This window comes from Crocodylus porosus, unplaced genomic scaffold (assembly GCF_001723895.1).
Source record: "Crocodylus porosus isolate Cpor-Errol unplaced genomic scaffold, CroPor_comp1, whole genome shotgun sequence".
NCBI lineage: Eukaryota > Metazoa > Chordata > Crocodylia > Crocodylidae > Crocodylus > Crocodylus porosus.
In genome coordinates this window covers 266,308,495-266,313,611 of record NW_017728886.1, presented here as the reverse complement: position 1 = coordinate 266,313,611, position 5,117 = coordinate 266,308,495, and the positions used below count along the sequence as shown (strand labels likewise).

General features: G+C 43.4%; 1 long non-coding RNA gene across 1 annotated transcript in view; it reads left to right on the top strand.

The window, feature by feature from the left end:
• Positions 1–2,918: 2,918 nt before the first annotated feature.
• Positions 2,919–5,117, top strand: part of LOC109306394 — a 24,575-nt gene continuing 22,376 nt past the window's right edge. Inside the window, exon 1 of the long non-coding RNA XR_002099976.1 lies at positions 2,919–3,253. This is a non-coding gene — a long non-coding RNA (uncharacterized LOC109306394). The remainder of the gene's footprint in view (positions 3,254–5,117) is intronic.

The window sequence follows — 5,117 nt, the reverse complement described above, 5'->3', positions numbered from 1 at the left end:
CCAGCTAAGGAAAAAAAAGGTCTCATGCATTTGTGTTGGAACACCTAGAGCTAAATGACTTGCTGCATCCTAGAAAGGGTACTTCAACCTGGACCTGTATTTGGAGATCTTTATCCTCAATCCTTAGAAAACAATAAAATCTGTTCTCTGAGAAAATGAGTTACGTTGGGTGGTGGTAAAGACAGTAGGAAGTAGCCTGTATATCTATTAGACTATGGAGCAAGGAAAATTTGCATAGCTCTTGCAGGTACAAGTGGCAGAGAGGAGGAATTCAGAGTCTTAGAAGAGCTGCATTCAGTAATGCTCCCTAGCAAATGCAGCTGCCATCCCAGTAGGGGACATCTTCCTCAGGGAGCTGAAAACCCTTGACAGTAGCAGTAGTGGTGGATATGCATGTTGTCTGTGCCTTCTTAATGAAGGAGCTGAATATCTACCATAAAGATGAAGCTAGAAATCTGAGATCTACCAGCTTCTCTGTAGACTTGGATTCTTCAGTCCCTTCTTACTAGGGACCCTTTGTTAACAAATAATGCATAGGATTTGTTTCCCCCTTGTTATTATTTCTACCTCAGACTAGATTCCTTATATTAGTAATAGCACCCTAGAGTTTCATTCATTATACAGAAAGTATAGACCTATGCATGCAACACCCTTCTCTCCAATCAAAAGAAAGAGAACTAAAATTAGCTTGAAAGCATTTTAATATCTTCCATACCTAAAGAAACAGCATTTCCCTAAGATTTCCAGGTCTCACTAAAGCCCCTTGCTCTATATTGAAGCATCATGCTTTCTAGCAAAGAGAAACCTTCACATTCATGACAAAATAGCTGTAAGAAGAAGCCAACCAGCAATTGGCTCCAGTTTATAAAGGATTTTGTTGGGCCTAATTAGGGTGGAGACACAAGCTTGTTCAGCTGCAGCCCATTGGGCTCCACTCGCAATTATAAAAGCTTCTGTCTGTGGGCTCAAAGGAAAGTACAGTAATGGGTATTTGCCCTGTTTTGTGTGCATGTTGTCTCAGGGTGGGCTGTAATACACTGTCAAAGGGCTTTTTCTTCGCTGTTACAGGGTTTCCTTTTTCCAGAGTATGCGGTGTAATTTCTGGAGCTGCATTTTGGTTTTGTGTAGCTGACTGCCTGCAGCAACAATCTCTTCAATATAGGATCCTTTGCTATTTTGTAAAGGGGATGGACTAGAGCATTTCTTTATCTGTCCCTAACCATATAGCTGCTTGTGTTTTCTTTCACCACCTTTTTTTTTTTCTTAAGGGTCTTTTTTTCTAATAACTTATTTTTAAAAATCCAATTTCTAAGCTGAGTTTACAAGTATTTTATTTACCTAGAGCAATGGAGAGGCTTAGGGTGCTGTATTTAGCACAGCCATATAGCAGTAGCAGTACACAGGTTATGAGTGACAAAATAGCTCATAAATGTATGTCACTTCACAATAACAAAATGGAAAGGTACTTACCACCTTCCTATACAGTAAGAGATGCAGTGTTATGAGATGTCAGATAACTCTCTCCACGGAGGCGAGCCCTTGCTTATCTCTAGTGTCATTCTCTTATCTTCCTTGGGACTGGATATTATTACTATGTGATCCCTCTTCTTTTTTTTTTTTCCTTTCGGGAACTAGTCCCACAAGTCATTCTAACTAGCAAGTGCAAAAGTTGCTAGTGCCTGGTTTCAGTTGGCCCTTTGAAAAGATTAAAAGATACTGTCAAAAATAGAAGAAAAAATGGCCACAAACTGATTTTTAAGGATTGCTTCGGGCTAGACATAAGGAGAAAAACTTCTTTACAAGTCAAGTGCCGAGTGTGTGGAACAGGATTCCCCCAGAGGTGTTGCATTCACCCACCCTGGCAATCTTCAGAAAACATGCTGATACCCACCTTGCTGTGGTCATCTAATCCTAGCGGTCTTTCCTGCCCAAATAAGGTCCCTTCCAGCCCCTAACAACTATGAAAATGGGTCAGCCTGGTAGTGAAGAGGAAGAACCTTCTTTCTTCCACCAATGCTAATAAAACCTTTGCCCCAGAAATGCATTTTGAAGGCTGATTATGCAAAATATAGGAGCACCTTTTAAGAATCACAGAGAAGTCAGGCTGGAGGGGACCTACAGAGGCTATCTAGTCCAATCCCCTGCCTCCAGCAGGCCATCTCTGACAACAAAGACAAACACTGAAGTCTCAAACCCCTTTTGTCCTGTCCCCTTCGCTCCTCTAATGACACCGAGATTGTGCTGAGTGTAGATAGCTGAGGGAAGACTAGCTTGCACGGTCACAAACTGCAGGAAAACGGTTTTGTCATATTGAATGTAATACTTTGAATTTTTGTAATAAATACCCGTTAGCCAGTTTAGGAAAAAAGGCAAGGTTCATCTTTTTATCTAGGCCATTGCTTGTTTTGGCCTATGTGGCAAAATGTTATTTCTAGAGGCCTTTAACAAAGTTAACCTAAAAGCGACCCTTGGGCAAACGCTCTGAGAGATCGAAACCTAGAGGCTTTTGAAAGGGGGTTGGCAAGAGAGGTCATAGCAGTGGTGTGGAAAACTTCCCAAAGAAGACCCAGGAAAGGAATCTGTTGGGTAAAAGATCCGAGCCCAAATTTGGGAGTAGTGACAAGTTTGGGTAGAAGGGGTCCGAGACAGCAACTCGCCCAATAAAAACTGTAACCTACAGTCCCAATTTGGAGGTAAGCTCACTTGCAGAACACTGAAGGAAGAATCGCAAGTGCAGCTGGATCAGACTGATCACCTGAACCGCCCTCCCCTCCCCGCGAACAAACCCTCCCGTTCACGCTGAAGCCGCAGAGCGCCCACGTGGGACCAAAGGAAGGGGACTTGTTCCTATCACTGCTGAGACCAACCCTAAAACCACCACTAAAAAATGAAAGTATATCTGGGGATTTGGTTTCTCAGAATTGTAGGATTGTAAGTTTACCACGAGAAATAATAGTATTGACTCCAATTTAACCTGTACTTGTAATTGTAGTTGTTTTTCTAATACTAATTCTTATAGCATTGTTTCTAATATTTGTAGTTGTTGTGTTTTTTTAATGTTTGTGGTCTTTCTTAAAGCTAAGTGGTGATATATGCGTAGCAAGGAACTTTAAAATAAAATTGTGCTTGTATGAATTAAGTGTGCAATCATTGTGAAATTGTGCAATCAGCCAAATACTCCCCCAGCCAGGCGCATCAAATGAATCAGTAAGTTGTGTGGGATCTCCTCTATTCCATAACCCACTAGAGACAGGTTTTCGGCTGGACGTGAAAAAACCCGTCTATTCCAGAGCCTGACTCCCCCCAGAAACGGTGCAAGCACCTACTCTGGCCACCTTTAAAACACGCTTGGGTGTTTATGTTGCTGGGATCATTTGACCCCAGCTGACTTCCTGCCCATGGGGCAGGGGGCTGGACCCGATAATCTCGCAAGATCCCTTCCAGCCCTAACGTCTACGAAATCTATGAGACAATGAGCACCAAGTCATTCTGGGATGTATGGAGACTCTCCTAGGCTTGTGCTGGAGGTTTGAGGAGACTGACCTGGTGCTCACAGGAGGGAGGCAATGCAGTCAAGGGGTCAGAGCCAGAGCAGGCTAGTGAGGACTGTAATGCCACTTCTGTTGCTGATTCCCCGTTTTCCCTTGACTAAGTCCTTTATGTGACATCATTTGCCTATCCCAGGGAACATGGCAATATTTTATTTATAGGGAATTCATACTGAAGCACTCAGATCCTTAGATGCAAGATGCTTTACCAATAAAAACCTTGATTATGTATGACTAGCCACCTTTCCCAGGCTGGTGAGTAGCTCTCTTTCTTGTGCTGCATTTTATCCAGTCTGCCAAATCTTAGCCCTTGCCAAGACCCTTCTGTTTTTTAAGCACTCCCCACAAACTTTGTCCTCACTTCACTGAGTAGGTGAAGTGACCCAAGCTCACTTTTCTCTTATTCTTGTAATACCCCAGACTCCATTTAACACACTTCTGAACACTGAATGTACTGTGACCTGATTGCACTCTTACAGAGTGCTTTTCATCACAGAATCTCACTGTACTTTATGATGAAAGGTGATTTTTCCTCCCCTGTGTTAAGGCCAGAAAAGTAAGGTACAGAGACACTTTAGACATGTCTAAAAGGCACAAAATAAATTGGTAACAAATAAAGGAATAAGACTTCACTCCCCTGACTACTATCCCACCCACCTCTCTCTCTCCCTGTGTGTATTTGCACATCCATGCATGTATATCTCTGTTTCTACGCATGTATGTGTATGTTGTGTATATAGTCTCGCTGTCATTAAATCAGCAGATGAATGAGTGCAAGGGTAGTACTTTCAGCTAGAAAGATAAGGGAAGGGAAAGTCTGATGAAAGAAACGTTGATGAATTAATTCCTTGAAGGCTACTTTTATGCCTTCAATTTTGTCCTTTGGCAGCACTGTGGATCTCTGTGAAACGGCGGGATATATGATACAGCAAACTGGAAAACCCTGGAGCCATACAGGTGTTGATTTCCTGGCTGTGGATCATGTATTAAAAGGGCAACACAAGTCATGTTTAAAGTAACTTCAAAAGGAGCAGGGGCTATGTTGCCACTGAGGAGCATCCTCTCGCTTTCTGTTTACTGTGCTCTTTATGTCCCTGTAGCCACAGTCCCTCTGGCTAGCACCTTGGCAGACTTCGCCAGCTAAATCATACTGAGATGATTTAGCACAGGATGACAAGGGACAGGTAAAGCACTGTCCACACGTGGACTCTAACCCTCGCACCCACATACGTGCTCTTAACAGGAAGTTAAACTGCAGTCATTTAGTCCTCAGGAAAAGAGAAGGAAGTTACCACATTCACTTTCATAGTTTCTAGGGTCGGAAGGGACCTGAGCAGATCATCAAGTCCGACCCCCTGCCATGGCAGGCAAAAGACCTGGGGTCAAACAACCCCAGCAAGGTGTTCATCCAGCCTCCTCTTAAAGCCCCCCAGGGTAGGAGCCAGCACCACTTCTCTTGGAAGCTGGTTCCAGCCCCTAGCCGCCCTGACTGTGAAGTCGCGCCTCCTGATGTCTAACCTAAACCTACGCTCTCCCAGCTTGTGACCATTATTCCTGGTCACTCCTGGC